General features: G+C 41.1%; 1 pseudogene; it reads left to right on the forward strand.

The window, feature by feature from the left end:
- LOC145390376 (UDP-glycosyltransferase UGT5-like) overlaps positions 1–22,982 on the forward strand; it is a 115,214-nt pseudogene that overhangs the window by 91,823 nt on the left and 409 nt on the right.

Genomic DNA, 22,982 nt, shown 5'->3' on the forward strand with positions numbered 1-22,982 from the left:
CTGGCTGCGTGCAAAACGGTTGGTTCGGTCAACAATCTGCTCCACGAAAGCCTCACAAAAACAGGTGGAAAAAATCCAGCCTGGTGAAATTAGGGTGAATTCCGAGAGCAATGCAGCCAGTGCACCCCTGCTCAGTGAAGGGGTGAATGAGGGGAGAAAAATCACTCCCATCCTCCCAATTCCATCCCACAAATCACTCGTCCCCTTCATCCCCATCAGCACCTTCGTCTGGGTGGGGAGGAGATGCTGGTGGGGGAGGTCGGGGAGGAGTGCGGATGGCTTCCCCACTCGCACTCGTCTTCCCTCGGCCTATACCCTTTCCCTTTCCCTTACCCTAACGGCCTTGAGGAACATTAGGGGGCTGTGGGGATGAAGTTCAGGAATATTGGGGAGCATAAGACGTGCTGGGGAGCGGTTCCTCCCCACCTTCCCCCTCCATCACAACACCATGTGATTTTTCACACACCCTCACTCGTCCACATGTTTGAGAATATTGGGGAGCATAAGACGTGCTGGGGAGTGGTTCCTCCCCACCTTCCCCCTCCATCACAACCCCACGTGATTCAGGACGCACCCTCACTCGCCCACGTGATACATGGAGACATGACACGTCCCTGTTTCAACCCAACCTTCAAATAGAAAAACTCACTCAGTTCACTATCCACACGCACTGCAGCCTTAGCACCCTCATACATACTCTTCACAGCATTCAGCAATTTCCAATCTCCTCCTTATAATCTTGATACTTTCCACAATCCTTGTCTATCCACCCTGTCATATGCTTTCTCCAAATCCATGAATGCCACATAGAACTTCTTTCCCTTCTAGACACTTTTCCACTAAAGATCCAAGAATGAATATCTGATCTACACAAACTCTTCCCTTCCTAAAGCCTCCCTGTTCTTCTCCAACTAATTCCTCTGTTATTTCCCTAACTCTGTCAATAAGTATCCTACCGTATACTTTGCCAATTACACTAAGAAGACAAATGTCTCTATTATTACCACACACTTCTTTTTCCCCTTTCCCTTTGTACAAGGGAATAATTATACCTGACTTCCAATCCTTCGGGACTTTACCGTCCTCCCAGGCCAATCTGCACATCTTCCACATCCATTCAACTACTATCTCTCCACCATGCTTCAGTAATTCACCACACACTCCTTCAATTCTTAGGGTTTTCCCATTTTGACTTTCTTAATTGCTTCCACAACTTCCATCTTACTGATTTCTTCCTGTCTTATCACCTCCCTCCTCCTCCCAGCCATTCCCCAGCCACTTATACTTGCATTACTTTCATTGTCTATGTTCAACAATTCATTAAAGTGTTTATCACGGGGTGATGTGAATTTATGAATTAAGAATGCTAAATATTACTTGAAAATAGAAACAAGGGACTGACTTGTGAAAATCAAGTAGTAAGTTTTACTTTATGTCGGCTTACTTCGCCGATTCTCTAAGGACGAGAATTTATATACTTTCTCAACAGTACACAGGAGAGTCTAGTTACTCACGCATGCTGTTTATTAGTACTGTTAGCCTCTTGAGAAAGTGACTCCACCCCTAACAATCAATAACTAATGCTAATAATAATAAACACGTTCTTCCCGGTGCTTAACTCCTGGCTGGCACAACGGATTTAAGCTTGATACAAAAGAACTGGCCTAAGTACCAGTTATGAATAATGTAAAGAGTTTGTGCAAACTAGGAGTGGCAAATGAAATAAGCTTAATGTGGAGAAATAAAACACACGTCTAATTACATTAAGCTCAAAGAAAAGAATTATAAGTTCATTGATTTCAATAAAATAAATTTACGTTATATGAATCTCAAGAATGAATTCAAAATAACAAAGAGAATACACTCACTCGCTCATTCAAAAGCTAAACACAATTAAGCCTAGAGAAACAAACAGAAATACTGGTCAGTGGAGGGGAGCCGAACGAAAAGACTGGGCGCCTGTGATGAACATCAAAAGCTGCAATTTGCTAAGCCCATTTCGCCAATTCACCGTCTAGGTGGAGATTCAGGAACTTGCTGTACAACGGAGGCTCTGCTGTACGCTGGGCACAAACGGTCCTACCCTCGAGGCAACTGAAAGCTGACTAACTTCAAACTATGAAAGGGGCCGAGAGATGGCCGTGTTTGCCGGAAGTAGGGCATGACCTAACTTCAAAGGTCAATGGAAAGAAAGTGAGCAATATAGGCTCACAATAAATCACTCAGTGAAAGCACTAATGTTGTGGATATGAATGATCACTTGTGAAACAGTGAGAAATGTTATGAAAATCATCCTGATCGGAGTGAATATGAGGACGGTTGAACTGAGTGATGCCCAGTGGGAATTCCACTAGAATTCGTGGTTTTCTCACTAAAGTACAATGTCACAGATTTATAAATACGCTCGTGCGAATTCATGACAGTGGTCTCTCCATCTGCTCACTTTTTCTCCCTTCTCAACTAGTAATCTACCATTTTTATCTTTCACTCCCCTACTAACTTCATTGCCACCCTATCTGACTCTCTTCACCTCTTTCCAGAGCATTTTCATACATTCCTTCCACTGGACAATCAAATTCCTTCCAAATCTCATCCACTCTCTTCTTACTCTCTCATACTAATCTTTTCACCTCTCTCTTCCTAACTACATATAACTCTCTCTTCCGTCTCTCAACTTCTTCCACGCTCCTATTTCTCATCCATTCATTAAATGCTTTCTTCCTTTGTGCCACAGCCTGTCTCACCTCTTCATTCCACAATGCTGTTCCTTGCACCCCCTTTCGTCTTCTCTTCACCCCACACACCACCTCACATGGTGCACATATTTCCTCTGTGAATATATTGCACACACCTTCCACATTCCCCATCTGCTCCAACTCATATTTACCCAATCGTTCCTCCATTTCTTTCTTATATTCTGCATTTTTCTCATCCTCTTGTAACCTTTCCACTCTCCTTACACCTACTCCTTTCTCCCATCCTTCCCTTCTTCTGTTTCTCTATTTTTCTTGGACCATGATTCATATTGTCTGTTTGCTTGGCCTTAACTTGGCATGTCTCCTTCTTGAATGATAAACTGTGTAACATTAAATTGACATGAGAATATGATTCTAGCGATGAGGGGCTATGGATAGGTCCTAGACCCGGAGTACTGTCTTTTTCTGCCATGAAACTGCAAGAAATGCGCTGCAAAAGTACAAAAAATGTATCACAGCAAGATGAAAGAACTAACAAGAGCGATGGGTTTAATGGGGTGTTTGAAGATGAAAAGGTAATAATATACGGTTTGAAGAACGGCGGTAAATCATGAGACATTAGATATTACAGAACATGACACCGCTCTGTAATTGTGTAACATGACACACAGATTTCTTTTTTTTAAATAAAACAACGGAGGAAGAAAACCCAATAAAAAAAAAATAATAATCCATACACCAGAATACTGGTGACCTCTGTTCATAAAACATCTGTAACAGTTAGACTTGAACAGCTGTGTGTTAAAATTTGGAGGGAAACATCTCTGGGGAAGCGAATTCCAGGGAGATGCAGTTCTGGGAATGAAAGAATTCTGATAGGCAGAAGTTCTGCAATATGAGTGAGTGACAATTCAGTCATGAGCGCTAACAGATGGCCGCGTAGCACGAGGGAAGGCATGGAGAGGTGGCACCATGGATGCAACTTCGTCTGAGCATTTACCAAAAAAATATCTGTGAAATAATGCAAGGGAGGCAACATTCCTTTTTACTTGCAGGGGAGTTAATTTATTTGTAATGGCATGGTTGTTAATAATTCTAACAGCTTTGTTCTGAATTTTGTCTAGTTGTTTTAATGCAACCTCTCCATATCCATTCCACAAGGGTGAGCAATATTGAAGCTGAGAGCACACATGACTTTTATAAATTATAGCTAACTGCTCATCAGCGATGAAGTTACGGAAGAATAATCCAAGTTTCTTTGAGGCGGTTTTAGCAAGTGATCTGACATGGGAGGTCCAGCTGAGGGCATTGTTAAGTGAGATGCCAAGAATTTCAATACTTTCTGAGATGGGAATATTAGTAGCACTGATGGTAATGTACGAATCTGGCAATATCTGTCTATTAGTAAATTGTATATATTTAGTTTTCTATCTATCTATCTATATACCTAGGCTGCTTCCCCCAAGGAAAGAGAGGTAGCCGAGACAGGACGACTCACTCTCCATTTACTCATCCATTCAAACACATTCATTCGCATCTTAGCCCCAAAGGGGAGAACGGACAGATCCTCACCGCATCACACCGCACAAGGGTCAACTGCGCAATGCAATCAGTGACATCCACAGCAGGGCCCGACAGCAGAACTGGTTTACCCCTGCCACATCATAACAGATCCATCCCCTTACCCGCACCTGACCTGACTAGCTGATCAGACCAAATGCGGGAGAATATCCCCTCAGGGCTGCGTCATCACTTATTCATTCACAATTTCTCTCCATTTATTTCTGTCACGCACAGCCACTCTTCCTTGCTCAACAGACATCCCTCTCGCATCCAGCGCTCTCTTCACACTGTCCATCCATCCTATTCGTGGTCTTCCTCTCAGTCTTACACCTCTCACATCAGATCTAGTTATCTTTTTCACCAATCGCTCATTATCCATTCTCTCCATATGCCCAAACCATTGCAACACCCTCTGCTCAACTCTACCAGCCATCTCCCGAACAACTCCAGTTCTCCTTCGCACTTCATCATTTCGCACTCGATCCATACGAATCACTCCACACATACTCCTCAGACATCTCATCTCCATTACATTCAAACTTTTCCTCTCTGCTACACCCATATTCCATGTTTCAGCCCCATATAATGCAATCGGTACCACAACACCCTCATACAGCCTTCTCTTTACATCCATTCTAAGCGAACGACATTTAAACACTTTTTTCATTCCTCCCAGCACCTTTCCTACTTCATTTATTCTAAACTTCACTTCTGCATCTATTCTTCCATCCACAGCAACATGTGACCCTAGATATTTAAAACAATCTACCTCCTCAAGCAACTCACCATTCAAAACTATATTCATCCCCCTACCATCTATCAACCTCGTACACTTCATCACTTTACTCTTATTCTCATTTACTTTCAATTTCCTCCTTTCAGACACCCTTCCAAACTCCTCTACCAACTGTCTCAATCTCTCCTCTGAATCAGTCACCAGTGCAGTATCATCTGCAAACAGCAGCTGCTTCAGATTCCACCCTCCTCCATCAACATTTACCAGACTCAGACCACCTAAAACTCTTGCATTCACCTCCCTTACAACACCATCCATGTAAATATTAAACAACCAAGGCGACATCACACATCCCTGTCACAGCCCCACTCTCACGGGAAACCAATCACTCACAGCATTTTCCACTCTTACACACGCTCTACTATTTACATAAAAACTTTTCACCCCTTTTAGTAACCTACCATCAAGTCCATACAATCTTAAAACAGTCCACAAAGCCTCCCTATCAATTCTATCATACGCTTTCTCTAAATCCATAAATGCCCAAAACACATCCTTGCCTTTCGCTAAATACTTTTCACACACTTGTCTCACAGCAAACACCTGATCAACGCATCCCCTCCCTCTCCTAAAGCCACACTGCTCATCACTAATCACTCCCTCTGTACCCTCTCTAACTCTCATAATTAACACTCTACCATACACTTTACCTACAACACTCAACAGACTTATACCCCTAAAGCTAGTACATTCATACTTATCACCCTTGCCTTTATACAACGGGACCACACAAGCACTTGCCCAGTCAATTGGCACCATACCTTTCTCAAAGCTCACATTCAATAATCTTACTAACCAGTCAACAATAGTCACTCCACCACCCTTCAGGCATTCCACAGCACACCCATCCATACCTGCAGCTTTCCCTGTTTTCATCTCCTTTACTGCCTTCTCCACTTCCTCCTTCGTAATCAAAGAATCATTCAACTCTCCCAACACATCTATTCCTTGCACCCTTCCATCTGCCACAATCTCAGCCACCCTTTCCTCCTCTACATTTAACAATCTTTCAAAATACTCTGCCCATCTCTTCCTTACTGCATCCATCTCAACATCCTTCCATCCTCAGCTTTTACTCGTTCTTCCTTCCCAGACTCTCCCTTTCGCACCCTTTTCACCTCCTTCCAAAACATTTTCTTATTCTGTTGAAAATTCTCTGTCAGCCGCCTACCCCACCTCTCATCTGCTGCCACTTTAGCATCACTCACAGCCCTTCTCGCTCTATTCCTCTTTTCCTTATACCTTTCATATGACATCTCATCCTTCCTCTGCAGCCAAACTTCATATGCACGTCTCTTCTCAGCCACAGCCATACTTACTTCCTCGCACCACCATTCACTTCCTTTTCTTACACCACCACCCACACGTCTCACACCACACACCTCTTCTGCATGCCCCATCACAGCACTCTTAAACAACTGCCATTCCTCCTCCACGCTGCCATTTTCCCGATCTTTCACTGCGTTCCACTCATCTTTCAATTTCTCCTGATACTCTATATTTTTCTCTCTTTTATCCAACTCACTCACTTTCAAAACCTCCCTGCCACACCTAACCCTCCTAGCTCTCACCCATCTCTTACCTACTCTTAACTTTCCCTCCACCAGGTAGTGGTCAGACATACCTCCACCCTCCCCTGTCAGAACTCTCACATCCAACAATCTTCCTATTACATTCCTAGACACAACCACATAGTCCATCAAAGCTCTATCAACAACCCTTCCACCCTCCTGTCTCACCCATGTATACTTATAAATATCTTTCTTCTCAAACAGCGTATTCCCAATCACCATCTCTCGCTCAACACACATTGCTATCATTCGTTCCCCATTTTCATTTCTTCCAGGCACACCATGCATACCAACTACGCCTTCAACTGCTACATTTCCCACTCTAGCATTCAGATCTCCCATCATTACCACATTCACATTCGCTCCAAAACTCTGCAGACACTCATCAACATCATTCCAGAAACACTCCCTCTCTTGTTCATCCCTTTCACTCCCAGGCCCATATGCACTCACAAACACCCACAACTCACGTTCAAATTTCGCTTTCACCCACATCAGTCTCGATGACACCTCCTTCCATTCAATCACACACTGCTGTACTTCCGGACTCACTAACAAGGCCACACCTTCTCTTGCCCTTCCTCTATCAACACCTGACAATCTTCCATTCACACTTCCAAACATAGATTCCCCCTTCCCTTTCATCTTCGTTTCACTCAAAGCTAACACATCCAACTTTCTTCTCACAAACATTCTCCCAATCTCCTCCCTTTTAGCCTCAATTGTACTACATCCACGCACATTCATAGACCCAATCTTCAGGGTACGGGGATAACTCCATCCCCCATCTCTTTCTCTGGCCTGTCTCTTTTTTGGAACTAAAAAACAGAGGAGGGGGTCCCTAGTCCCCTCACCCCGCCCCTTTTAGTCGTCTTTTACGACACGCAGGGAATACGGTGGCAGTATTCTTCCTAACACAACCTGGCCGCAGAGTAGTAGTACCACCCCATAGTGCGGCCAGGTTGTGTCCCCCCTGCCACAGGGGGATATTTAGTTTTACTTGCATTAAAAGAGACAAGGTTCTTTTGTCCTCATTCACTGGTCGTAGATAGGTCTTGATTTATGGTGATGGCTGCACTGAATGAGAGGTAGAGATATTAGACTTTGTAAATGGGTGTCTGAGTGTGAATGAACTATGTAGTGTTGAGTCATCTGCGCATGAGTGAATGGGATTGTGGGTGACAGATAAGAGATCATTAATATGAACCAGGAATAGGGTTGGCGCCAGAACTGATCCCTGTGGCACCCCGGTGTTAATTGAGTGGAAATTGGAGTATACATCATCTACTTTTTCTCTTATTTTCCTATCACTAAGATACAAAGAAATCAATGGAACAAAAGACGTTAGTCCATAGCAAGAGAGTATGGACAGCAGGGAACGGTGCCATACTCAGTCGAATGCTTTAGAAATATCAAGAACTACTGCATGAGTTTCTCCATGTAGATCAATTGATTGATGGATCCCAGTGGGCACAGCTCGTGAATTCCACATCTTTTAGTCATGGATATTTGATGAAATCTCGTGTACACCAGTATTCACCAGATTTCTACATCTTTTCCAAGTGGAAACTTAGCTGAGAAGATCTCGTGTAAAACTGGATGAAGAATTCATGTGAATTCTCTCAGAATAGTATGAGATATATATGTGGTGGTAGAATTCACATGAAATAGATTAGTTTCGATTGTGATTCTGTATAGAGCAGTGGGTTTATGCCTTTTTTGGTATATATGAAAGTAATTATGTAGCCTGGCTATTAGCACTTTATAATATATAATGATTGGAAATTAAGATACATATATATATATATATATATATATATATATATATATATATATATATATAAGGATATTCCCAACATTGTCGTTTCTATTGCTCTTTGGGAATATCTTTGAGGGACAGAAAAACATCATCTTCGGTGATTTGATCGTCATCCCCGAGCTAGGCAACTATTGCCATATAGCCCCACTAAGTTACAGGAGTGCGCTATCACTCCTGCCAACGGTTACCCATGAGAGGCTCGAACTCGCAACTTCACAATTGCGAGTCGGACGCTCTACCTCTGAGCCACCCCGCCCTCTTCATCTTTGGTGAGAGAGCAGACTAAATTAGTAAAAGATACTATAGAAGTTATAAAAGAACAGAAATGGAGGTGGGCAGGTCATGCTGCTGCTGCTGCTGCTGCTGGTGATGATGATATATATATATATATTGTCATCATGTAACGACGGATTATTTATCCCACCAGTTGACGCCAGTGTAACGACGGATTGTTGAGTTCTTTCCCCGCTCGTTATTGTTCCATCAGTGTAATGTTAGGATTTATAATCTTACCGGTTGTTGGTTCTATTCTATTTACCCATTGATAATACAAATGGTACTCGACTTAGTCTCCCCTCCTTGGTTGATAGAAAATTCACTTCAGTAAAACACAAAAAAAGGGGAGGGGGTGGTGCTTTGACTTGGTATGGTAAAAAATAATTGTTTAATATAGTTTTGGTGGCGTTTGTAGTTCTTGGCCGAGTCGAGATTAAGTCAGTACCACGTGTGGTCGTTGTTCCCAGAGCGAAGGAATCTTGAATTGGAAGGGGAGTGAGTTAGGCATGAGAGGACATAATTCCCTTGACTGGGTGTACAAAAAAATATATATATATACTTTACTTTAATAATTCTATACTGGATTCAACAGACATTTTTAATTACATGACCTTTAGTCATATGAAAAAGGGTGGTACATTAAAACCATGGTTTGGGTGATCATTCCTACAACATTGTCACCAGGCGAAACAATTTGGAACATTCAAGCAATTTCTGAGGTCATCGTACCTCACTCTTTTTTTGTCAGTTATTCTTGGGCTCGACCATAGCCTCAAGACTGGAACATTTATGAGCTTGGGTTATCTTTTCGGGCTGACATAGCCTCGAACCAATAAAATAATCACTCATGCTCTATTTCGCCCGTATAGTATACTCTCATCATGCAATTCACTATAATTCACAAACACTATCAATTCATAATTATTAATAGTTCATAATCATCATTAATACATAACCACTAAAAAAAAACATAATCACTTGGGTTTGTGTAGCCTCGAGGAACAACTCAAAATCGCATAATCACAGAGAATACATAATCACTCGGGCTTGTTTAGCCTCGAGGAACACTCAAAATCACATTATTACTCACAACCACTAAATTCCCTTCCACGCTCCTAATTTTCTAACATATTAATATAAGAGAAAGAAAACGGTTAATGAATTTGAATTTCGCCTTTCCGTTACATAATCACATCATTTTTCAAATTTCTATTCCTTATCTACAGAAAAAAGAAGTTCACTTGATAGATCAATAATACCATTTCAACTACATTCGGTTTATAAAATAATTCATGGGTAGTGTAAGTGTGTATGTAAGAGTCTATGGGCAATACCACGAGATGGCCTCGTGCACACTCTGACGTCACTGGTGTCTGGGGACTGAACCAACGTACATTACACACGATGTCTAAGCAGCGAGTCTATGTTAAGCTTTTAACAATATTACTTCATATGGTTCATGCCAAGTAAGGATTAAACAAGGAAAAGGGGGGGGGAGGAGAAATGTGGACAGCTCACCTGAACCAATGTCCATTACACACAATATCTGAGCAGCGAGTGGGCCTCCCGGGGCACGCCAGAGACGCCACGGCTAGATCAAATGAGATGGTGTTTTTGCAATATGGTGGGTTTCAATTCTCTTCGCTATTTTTTAGTAGTGTACACATGACGTTAGGACTTTTGATTGAATTGGGGAAAATTTGGGATTCAATCCTTACTTAATTTAAATACTGAATTTACCACTATCCCGCCTTGAATTTGGGGCAGCTTATGCCATCTAGTGACGGCTAAGGCAAGCGGGACTATTAAATCCCTCACAAATGACATTATTTAGGCCTTTTTGACTGTTAATCTTACATATTTGGGTTCTAGCAGCTTCATTAGTAAGCATTTCACAACTAGGATACGGAGAGAATCGTATACCCATCATTACTCTGTTTAAGTAATGATGGGTATACAAACTTGGCACCCAACAACGACGCACAAACAAGGAGAAAAACTGCTTGCATATGTTATTCATTACTCGACCAGACGGAGGAATTACCATAACTCAACACTCACAAGTACATCACCCAATGCATAGATAGAGATGTATACATATAAAAATAAAGTTAACCCAACATCAATCATTAACATATGAATTACTACTTAGGACAGGAATTTATAGACTAGTATTCAGATTACACCCTATCTCACTTAGATATTACAGTACCTCTAAACACATACATGAATACTAAATCTGTGGCACTACAATCAGCCATTTAGTGTCCTGAACAAAGGCCTCCCCAACACTTCTCCATGAATTCCGTATTTGAGACAGACAGACAGACAGACAGACTGAAGTGGTTGTGGATAATTCGTTACCTAAAATGATCATCTCTCTTAATTAAGCGATATAAATGATGGTACGGTAGATATTCATGATATTCAGAGTAATACTTTATATGTGCTTATTATTATTATTATTATTATTATTATTATTTTTTAACGAATGCGAAATAATACTAGACCATCGACGTAAAGAACACGCCTCAAACACAGTGTTGTCATGTTCGTACAATCTAGCCAAATTTTCTCGCTAGATATAGAGGAATTGACTTTGATCATGTATAAATATTTACTTTTTTCATCCAATGACATTCTATAAATGTTATAGTTATTTGAGCCATTTAAAATGATATTTTAATATCTGTGGCATTATTCTAGATATTTTGCCATTCCATCTTGCTACCTATAGCGAAGTTTGAGTATTTTCAATGGTAAACTTGCACAAAGACTCAAATCCCGCATTTACCATACGTACAAAGGCACAAGCTTTGAGGGAAGGTAAGATTTTTGAAGTACTCTATCAATTTTCAATATCAAAAGTTAATCATATATAAGCTTTAGGTATAAAGACTAGTATGCTGAAGAAATTTGCCTTAAAAAAACTATTCAACCACACAAGTTCGGTCTAAATAGCCTAGCCTATCCGCATGATGTATAGGGCCTAGGCTAGCCTATAGGCTAGGTATTAATTCTGTCAGGTGCCTGTATAATGCTAATTTAGGTAGTATTACATTTCGTTTAGTCACACCCTAGGGGAATTCCAGCCTTTCCAATGATATTTACTCCTCAGCTTAGGGGGGGTTTCATATATGACATTTTTCTCGCAAATATGTCCTTTAGGTGTTTTTGTTCGTGCAATATCAACTCACTGTATAGTCATGGCTTGGGGAGGGCGACGTTAGCCCGTCCCTGCCCTCATATTTATGAGCTTTCACAGTTAATGTAGGTTAGGTTGAGGATTATATTTGGTTGGATTAGGTCTGATTTTATAGGTTAGGTTAGATAAAAAAAGCACTTTGTTCGATTTTAATTCTTTTTTTTTTTTTTTTGTATGTCTTCAACCACATACAGGGATTAGGCCAGGTTAGGTTAGGTAAGATGCTTTTGCAGTTAATGTAGGTTAGGTTGGGGGTTAAATTTTGTTGGATTAGGTCTGATTTGGTAGGTTAGGTTAGTTTAATTAACCCGATAGCTGCTACGTACATCATATGAAGAATATATATATATACAGTATCTACCCTCTCGCGCCCGATAAGTTTCAGTAAGTTTTCCGGCGCACGACTTTATCTGGGAAGCCGCCTGGCCCGGCTGCCTGCGCGCGGCAAATAACATGTATTCTCTCCTTATTTTCGCCACCCAAACATAAATATACTGCCATGAAACCTATGTAATCTTATTCGTCGATGTTTGTTCTAGCTGATAAGCACACAAAAAAACAGGAAAACACGAATAAAACAACATTAGGCGGCCGTGAATAAAATTTTGCTACATCACGTTCACTTCCCAGTATCACCTCTCGAGTGTTTTCCATCAAGCAGGAAAACGTTGTTAGAAGTTTTGATAGAGAATTTCATCAGCTTTCTAAAGAGACAAATCCGGTGTCGATACGATTTGTAGTTTTTGAGAAAATAGCCAAAAACTGAAAGCCATTTTTGAGAAAAAATCAAGGAGCTCTAATACGGAAATTTTCTCGCAGGTGTTATGTTTTTATTGCATAATATTATGCAGAATTTCACCAGCTTTTTAATGAGCACCTCTTGGTTTCCATACGCCTCATAGTTCTCGAGTAAATCGCCAAAAATGACTGGGAACTCACGTCCGTACGTCACTTTCGTGATGTGCGCACAGCATATGCAATATTCCCGCCTATGTAACAACGAATTCTTATCATAGATATTACATTGTTATGTTGTGTACGTACGTAGAATTTACTGCTCTTTATCATGGTTCTTATAGGAAATCGATACGTCCAATAGTTTTCGAGTAATTGGCCGACAAAGTGAGATTACTCCTCCGAGCGCTTTTGACTTTACCGAAAGTCTGTTCCCCCAACTTTTCCAACAGAAAATGCTCCCAGAGGCTGATATTCTGCAAATGAACCTATGTAGAATTTACTGCTCTTTATCATGGTTCTTACGGGAAATCGATACATCCAATGATTTTAGAGTAATTGGACGACAAACGTAGAATACTCTTCCCCTCCCACTCGCGCGATAAAAAACACTCTTTCCCTACCTCACCCACGGCTACATATTTTCACTCGTTACGTTTTATTATTTTCTTTTTTTACTCAAAGTATACACGTAAAATATCATAAGGTTTTTTTTATAGTGCTGTCAGAAACTCGACATGACCACTAGTCTTTTTGCCAGGTTCTGACAAAGAAGCTGAACTTTCTTCCATCTCATATGTGTGTATGTAAAAAACATTATTTATTTGTGTAAAAAATATTGAACTATAGAAATAGGTCAATATACAGATCAACAAAATATGGATAACTCACTTCCTCCAGAGGTGTTGAGATGCTGGCAGTAGCTTGAAGATGAGGAGTTATGTAGTGTGTGAGCGTGTGCATGTGTGGGTGAGCATGTGCGTGTGGGTGAGCGTGTGCATGTGGGTGAGCATGTGCATGTGGGTGAGTGTGTGTGCGTGTGTGTGTGTGTCTGTGGCTGCGGCATATTTTCTTCTCTCCTTGCGATACATTTGCCTAAAACACATGCGATCCACACAATAGATTTCTCCACAAACATTCGCTGCACATCATTCGTATGTATATGTGGCTGTGGCATGTTTCTTGTCTCTGACACTTGCACTTTGTTTTAGCAAAGTCAGTGAATGCATGAAATATTTCTCTGTGAACACTCACTGCGACTCTATTGTATTGGCACACACCACACTCCTTCACGAACACCTGCAGCATGTTTGTCGTATATTTCACACAATTCCATACGCATTTTCACTATCAGAATCACAATAATTCCATCACTAAACACCTCAAATTCTTCCTTCCCGACTATAAAAACTGAACGTGATGCATGCCCCATTCCACACTATGCTACCATAATTTCACCAACCCAGCCACAATATCTTTCACACAAAATACACTTTAAGCATTGGCTTCATTATATACGTATTTGTAATCATGTCATGGGCCTTGGGGAGGGCGAGAGGCGAAACCCCGCAACAGTGAACACTCATATCGGCTCCTAGGGCCTGACGATTCGTAACGGACACAATTCCTTTTCGTGACATATATCTATGTTCCATCGACAATATCACATACAAATATGCTCATAAATATTGCATTATCACACTGAGTCCATAGGGGCTTCGGCTCAGGAAGGAGGGGGAGAATTAGTAGGAGTTTAAAGGGACTGAAGACACAACGCAACCCACTGCCTGGCTGCTTGGAAGAGACTGAGGTATACTGCTATATGCTGGGCCCAATGAGGCAGCTCAGTGTTGCCAATGCCTTACCATTGGAAAGCGCTATACTCGCTACAATTCCTCAAAATTTGACGCGATTTCGCCAGAAACTTAATTTTTGGCTATTTTTTGGTGTGCTTAGGAACGCGATTCGAGTGACTGAACAAACTGAGAAAATACACAAGTCACACGAATCGCGTGACTGTGCCTGAGAGGGTATATATATATATATATATATATATATATATATATATATATATATATATTTATTATTTAGTACCAGTTAAAGGATATTATTTTGAATTTGACTTCACCCAATTACAGGCCTTAGGATTTGTTTGCGGTGGAAATTGTTCCCTAAATCATGCAAAAAAAGGTTACTTCTTACCAATACTGAAAAAATAAAAATAAAATACAGTGGGCTTGCACAGTACAAGAGTGGATGGGCAGTCCTTGTCCTCACACACACTTTGAAATTGTGCACTGTGAATACATAATGTTATGAGAAAAATTACATATAGGCAGTAACCCCTCATACCTTGACATTTTTTGACCCTTAGAGACATAATAAAGGGAAAATTTTTCAGACATATACTGAAGATATAGCTACAATAACAAAAATATGGTCAATCACCTTAACAACAATAGACAACATGCCTGATGGACGTAACTAACAGGGGTTCCGAGGCATGGCAGGACATTTAGAATGCCCCCGCTGCACCACCTCCCACACCATGTGGTTTTAACAGTTGCCAATGTTGTATTATTCCAGGCTTTGATGAAGAAATTTATGGCCTTTTGAATGTTATATTTCTTCCAGAATGCAGCAAGTCATTATGGTGGGGGTTGCAGGTATGTCAGGTGAAGCAGGTGGGACTGTGGAGGTGGAGGCGGCTGGTGAGTCGGGGGGGGCAGTGGTGGTGGAGGGGATGATGGCAGGTGAGTCAGGGGAGGTGGTGAAGGGAGGATCCTCCATCTACTCGCTACTGCTCACATTTTTGGCAATTTCCTTCGTCTCTTCTTGTTTGTCTGCGTCATTCCTTGTTATGGACGTATTTGTTGTATAACAACTTGGCATTCGCGAAATAACTGTCATTCATCGAATCCAAACATTATTAAAGACTAAGTCTACTAATACAGTCGGATCACTTTCCATCAGGGCGCAGGGAGGTGTGGCTTGTGTGTGACGTCAGTTGGCTTAACCCTTTAAATGCGAATCGTTGCGTTTGCGATGCTCGGTGAAAAGGACATAACGGCGGAGCATCGTGTTTGCGATTCTAGTAAATTTTGAATAACCGCAGGCAAGCAGGCTCCAGCTGGTATTGTTTATCAGTACCACCACCCTTTAGCTACAATTAGCATACTTTACCTTTGTACTACTGACCTCCGTTGTTGCCAAGTATCGCGCTTTTCCCCCTTCCCCCCCCACCATGGCACTGCCAACCTGGCTGTGATACATGGCAGCGCTCTGACTGCTCAGAACTGTAAATCTGCGCTCTCCTCTCACAAGCAGTTTATGCTAATAGGAAAGGATTGTTTCCCCAGTTGTAACGCTAGCTTTTTTTCACACGGTTTGCCCCTGTTTAGTGTCAGTTTACCACAGGCTTTCAAAGTGACATTATGGCGAGTTCTAGCTCTTCCGAGTCAGTGCAAGCGGCCGACAGGAACGAGAATAAAGTGACAGGCGTAAGGCAGAATAAAAAGCGTGCCGCGGTGATCTTTTGGGAAGTAATATGATCGAAAATAATGTAGTATACATGTTTTTAGCTGTGAAAATGGAAATGTTTGTTGAGTGACGGGAAGACCGCTGCTGCGCTGCATGTTGGCCGTACGCTCCGTTGATTTTAGCCTTATTTTCAGTGTTTATTGTACAAATACGGATTCCAAACTACCTTTACGTTGTAGTATAAAGTTTACTGTGACAGAATGAGGCTGTGGTAGAGGGGAAACCGGGTTGCTGGAGGTGTGAAAGTGAAGATTTGGTTACCCAACTTTGCAAGTCTCCACAAGTCCTTGGGTAGTCCACGAAGGCTCAACACCTGTCTCTGGAGAAAGCTGAATGTAAGTACTATCTGCCATACCAAGTATAATGTTCTAGGTTAATCTCTGATTTTTGGCTAATATTTTCCTGCAGGTACTCAGACCGCGATACAACCCAGCCACTCGGGGGGGGGGGGTCGACTGTTCACGGCCGCGTTTAAGGGGTTAAGTAACAGAAAATTTATAAAACCGCAGATTCAAATTAAACATTTATAACAAGGGAAAATGAAGCAGGGGAAAAAGTGCTTCCTTCACACCTCTAAACCTTCCATCACACATTTCAGTCCCTTCCTTCATTTCACCGAACGAAAAATATGTTATGGTCTGAGTAGTGGAACAAACAGCCATCCTCCATCGTGGTCAGGAGTCAACTGAGCTGGTGTTTTGTGCCAGAGCCAGTTGACGTCACTTCGATGCTCCGCCCCCTGCATGAGCTTGGAGCCATTTTAGAAGGAAGTGAACCGACTTGGTATTAGTAGACTTAGATTAAAGAAACTGGGTTTCTGTTCTAACTTACCGTTATTACCGAAAACATTATTGTCAAAGTCGTTATTGGCGAGATCTAACTGTAGAATCCTTTGCAGCAACTTCCCCAAGAGCCTCTGAAGTCGCAATGGGCCCGTTGTGTGGGAAGGGGGGTCGCTTAGTCAGGGAAAATAGTGGTTTTGGGTCACTCCTTGCCTCTACTTCGCGGATTGTGGGCTAAACTCGCTCAGTGAAGTTTTTTTGGTTATTATATTGGTCACTCGCATACTATGCTATTCGTGTACTGTGAACTCGCATACTGTGTGAGCCCACGGTACTATGAACTAAAAAAAAAAAAATCCCTAATTTACTGTACTTAGTGTTGTCTTGAAACTAATATCTGTTTTATTCTTTCAGAATATAATCTAACACTGTAATTCTCCTACATGTACAGAACCGTATAGAACCGCACATACCACACAGCCAGCACTGTCCTTAAGAGGATGGTGGACAGCTTCTCCATTTGTCACACAGAACCTACACTGTACATTATTATTCTTCGTGGTAGCACGTACGTAGGGTTTTGTTTTTCACAGTGCTCCCAGGGTTTCTGATTAATTGTTTGTAGTCTTTATATTTTCTTTTGTACTCTAAGAGGAGCAATGGATCTGGCTACTGAAACGATCACGCTGCTGAATGTGCTGATGGTTGTTGGTTGTCTGCTATCCTTACCGTCCTATCTGATCCCCTGTTAACCTTTAGTATACCGTTAAGTTCCCCTATGGCATTTTATTTTTTCCCTATTGAGTTGCCTCAATTAATTTCTCTGATTAATTACTTTCTTTTTACCACATTGAGCTCTTCTGCAGAAGGTGGAATCCAAAGCTTTTCACCTCATCAACTCTTTAATATAGCAATGTGAATGATTTTTCTGTAATGCACAATATATAAATTAAAGAACTACTCTGTGTATTATTTTAAAACATACCTATATTTATTAGTGTCCAATCTTGTGCAGACTATTGATGTATTGCATCTTATACTCACAACAAGTTTCATGGGTTCCATTCACCATTAACCATACCTTAACTATACGGATGTAGTTACAGTACTGTATGCAGTATATGAATCTTGCAGGACATTTATATAGTTTGAACATTATTAAAAATTAACCTGTTGATGATTATGATGCATCTTGACTGTTTATTTTATTTTTCATTAGACAAGTTTATACGACTTAAATTAGGAAGGCTCTCTAGAAATCAAATGGATAAAAATAATTTACATTCAATCCCTAGATCCCACAAGTTCTTCCCAAGCTGAACTGATTATAGTTTGTATGAGTTAATCGACTTATAAGCTAACAATGCTTTGATGATTGATGACTTTGACAATTTATACTGGCTAAATTATTACTTTTATTCAGCATGGAAAGAACTTGTTGGAGTTAGGGAGTGAATGTATATTTTTTTTTTAATCCATTTGGCTTCTACAGAGCCTTTCTAATTTGCATGTATGTGATTTATTCCTCCAGATATTACTGTGTATTACTAGTGAATTTCAACACGTCTATTACACATGTTTAAATTCTCGTGAAACGAACTATCAATAAAGATCAGATATCCACATTTTTTAGACATCTCCAGTCCACATCTTTTCCACGTGAAAAATGTGACATTTGCCCACTGGGATGGTATGAGTTAGGAGATTGAGTGTGTCAATGGTGGATCTTTCATGGCGAAAACCATATTATCTATCACTAACTAAGTTGTTGGATTCAAGATGTTTAACAATGTGCTTATTAATTAAAGTTTCAAATACCTTACCAAGAGAAGATGTGACAGCTATTGGTCTGTAATCAGAGGGGTCAGACGAACTTCCATTCTTCAGAATTGGAAGGATATTGGCTTCTTTCCATGAGTTTGGGAATAAAGAAGTACGTTTGCATAGTCTAATTCAGCTAGAACAGAGGCAAGTTCAGGGGAACACTTTTTCAAAACAATTGGCGGAATTCCATCTGGGCCTGGAGCTTTGTTGGTAGGTAAATTGTCTAGGATGGATTTTACGTAACTTATCTGTATTTTAAGTGGGGCAATTTCGGGAGAGTCAAGTTCTAGTACTGGGACATTCTGGCTGGTATCATCTATTGTAGAGTTTCTGGCAAATGTACTGGCAAAAGTATCCGCTTTCCCACGCTGGTCATTTGTAATATTGCCATCTGAAGATTTTAGTGGGGGAATGGAAGATGACTTGTTAAAGTTATTATTGAAAGAATTAAGAGTTGACCAAAATATTCTATTGTCATTAGGGTTGTCAAGTAGTTTTGATGCTTGCTTTTGAAGAAAGTTTGATTTAGCTAGATTTAATACAGCTTTTCCATGATTTCTAGCAATTTTAAATTGAGAGAGTGATTCAGATGTTTATGATTTTAAGTAAGAGTTATATGCTAATGATTTTGGGCTGTTGCTCTGGCACAGTTGCCATCAAACCATTTTGGAGAGTTCGATCTTTTAGTGAACTGTTACTTGGTATGAATAAATCCATACCAGCTAGTATTAAGACGCAAATGTGGGACTGGGTAGAATTGGGATCACTAGAGAAGAAAGACTGCCATGGACCCATGGAATGCCAGCAAGATAATTTCTAAATCCATCCCGGTTTGCCCTATCAAAGTGCCATCGGATCACCCTGACAGGTTCAGAACAGGGAGGTGTAGGGGGGTTAACTAATGAGGCTTTGATGAATTGTGGTCAGAGGATCCAAGTGGTGACAGTACTTCTCTCCTGTATTGATCTGGATTATTTGTCAAGAAAAAATCCAAAAGATGGGCATTTTGGTCAGGATTATCAGGTATTCTGGTTGGTTGCTGTACCAGCTGGGTGAGATTAAATGATTCTGGAAACAGCACGCTCCAGCGTCGTCCTGGCAGAATGTAATATACATTCAACATTATGTATGTTAAAATAACCCAAAATGGTAATTTCGGTGCTAAGGGCAAGGTTAAGGTTACTCAACTGTGTGAATATGGAATCAAATACACTGGGTTCTGAAGAAGCATTGGGGGAGTGATAAACTACACAAATATATTTGGTAATATTTTGACAATTTAGTTTATATAATGAGTAATCAAAACTGGATCAAGTGAATTTAAAATAATGTCAACTGCATATTGGGATTTGATATAACAACAGGTGCTGCCCTTGTTACGGAAGTTTGTAAGGAGATGGTAACCAGGAAAACAAAATGGGGATATATCGGTAGAGCGTGAGATTTGTGGTTCTGTGAGGAAAAGGGCCAAAGGGGATATGGACTGAAGGAAAAAATGAACTGAGCTTAAATTTGTGGTAAGGTCGCGGATGTTGGTGAAGAATAAGGCCGCACTTTCACTTCTTCGCTGACGAGCATTCCCGGAAATAGCAACAGTTGCTGCCGGCACAGTCGCTTGATGGCGACCAGGAGGACGCCGCGACCCCGTGCTGCCAGCCCTACCCTGCCAGTGGTGGCAATCCGAGGTACCACCTCATTTGTTGGTAGCAAGATTAAAATAAAATAAAAAGTACTTCACTGCAAATGAAGACGTTTAGAAAACAGTACAAAATGATGAACTGTTAAATGTAACTGAATGATTAAGCAAAAATTACGATATGCTGGGCTTGCTGAATAATTTACCTGACTAATTTTGGCGCACGTTCAAGCTAGTGTGAAATCAGGAGAGGGCAGAATGAAAGACACTTATGATAGACACTTGCTGGGACAGCAGACGCAATATTGACTTTCTGGCAAACACGAGACTAATGGCAGCAGACCGGCCTTGCAGTATCTGTAGTCCACACAGGACCCACGGCAAGTGTCGGAGGTGGTGGGGCAGGAGGTAGAACAGCATTTGCATTCAAACGAAATGGAGCATCCCTGTGTAATAATAAATAAATAAATAAATAAATAATCTACTCACACCCTCCTTTCAATAACTTACATCTCGTCACATACTTGCCACCACTAAGTTTATTCCCCTTTTCAAGGTTCTCAGATACAGAAGGGGTTAATGAAGGCTATAGCTAACCCCTCTGGTTCGAAAAGTCACCCCCAAACCGAGCAAGACTGCCTACTGTATATTCAACAAAGACAGCAAATATATTTGTAGACTACCAACAGCAGAGTTAGGAAAACACAGTCTTCATTAACCCCTCCGGTAGTCTCTGTAATCGTTTGTTGGTAGCAAGATTTAAAAAAAAAAAAAGTACTTCACTGCAAAAGAAGACATTTAAAAAATAGTCTGCTTCATATACTTAGCAAGAACAACGAGACTACCCAGGCAGAGGAGTTACTCATCTAGACAGCAAAATAAACCGCTTGGACAGCTGAGACTTATGACACTGTAGGTGGCTCATGGTCTGTCGGTCCCCACACACCTTCCACCGCAATGTAGCAGGTCTCCCCGTAGGCTACTGTAGAAGATAATGTTCTCAACAGACACACACGGAATCAGTTAGTACCTTGAGTCTGATTTTCTAGTATCGTCCTCACTTCCCAGACGTATTCACTTCATTGCAGGAAGTAAAATATAGGCTTGTAATGCTTTCCGTAATGCTTTTTTAAAATGTTTTCAATACTGCTATCAAGTAGGAAATAGACTACACAAAAAGTAATAATGTAATAACCAAAGGAAGGATAATCTGCCAATAGTTTTGTGGTACTTGGAGAGATCCTGGGAATTAGGGAATGGGAGTCGACAGTTTCATTGATATTCTGACGTAGTTATAAAGGAACACCCGAAGCTATATCCCTACCAAATTGCTTGATCGGTCGTACCTTTATAGTAGGGTCTCAACACCACAAGTTCCTCACAGCAGAGTCTTAGGTAGTAGCGAATGGCGTTGGAGACGGTCAGATGAGCCAGAAAAAGAACCAACCAAGACATGGACATAATAGCAAGACGGGGTCGGGCACGGGAACCTGAAGTGAACAGGCCATGCCCACCCACCATCAGAGTAGGACATTTGTACTTGAGCTCCACAGTAAACACTTCATATACAAGATATCTTGAACTGTCAATTATCAAATTATACCACAATGTGTGTGAAGTCACCTAGAAGCACTAAAAGACATGAAATATCAAGAGTGGCACTTAAGGAAGAAGAAAAGACAAATTGTGAGTGCATCGTGATGGCCCGTGACTCCTCCATTCTACCAGCATGCCTGCTGAAGCAGCCCTTCTGCAACATACAAAATCTGCAGGCCTACAGTCGCGTGCAGACAGCCACAGAAGTCAAAGGCCACCGCCTGACCTCTTTCCCTCTCACTCTCACCCCACTAAGGCGATGATGGACGGAAATCACCCTCGGTACCCAACAACTTTAGCTCAGGAGAGTGAAAATGATAATGACAGTAACAGTGGTAAGGAAAACCCAATTTATGAAACAGGTAAACTAAGTGAAACTAACTTAAATGTAACTGAGAATGGATCTGGCCCTGCAGATGACAGCTTCACTTTAGTACAATCAAGGCACAAGCAGAAACAGGAAAAACGGCAACATTTCTCACAAGCTCAGCAAGTTGCCTGACAGAACACTACAGAGAATGGTAGAGTACTGTTCTTTCGAAGGCATTGCAACCTCAATAAGGAAGAAAAAACAGAATGGATCACAAAAGCTTATCGAGCAGGACTTAAAACTCTCTTTGGCAAAACTAGCCCGGTGATATAATTGGTAAAGATGCAAGCATGGCACACAAACATACAACGGAAGGCTTTGATGGAATAATTCTATTTAATCCCACACCTGGAGAGAAGATAAGAATCATCATTAAGGGATTTGCATACTGATATTCCACTGAATTATATTAACCAGGAATATCCATAACTTAGAGGAGCCACTTGGAAGAAATGGAGCAAATACCACAAAGAGGTCATCGCCTTGTGCACAGGAGGTATACCATGATCAATTACATTATCAATCATAGATCACGACCTACTGTAGAGGAATATATCCCTAGACCTACCCTCT

Source organism: Coenobita brevimanus, chromosome 14, assembly GCF_032717465.1.
Source record: "Coenobita brevimanus isolate Jiangsu-jjx chromosome 14, ASM3271746v2, whole genome shotgun sequence".
NCBI classification, from domain to species: Eukaryota; Metazoa; Arthropoda; class Malacostraca; order Decapoda; family Coenobitidae; genus Coenobita; species Coenobita brevimanus.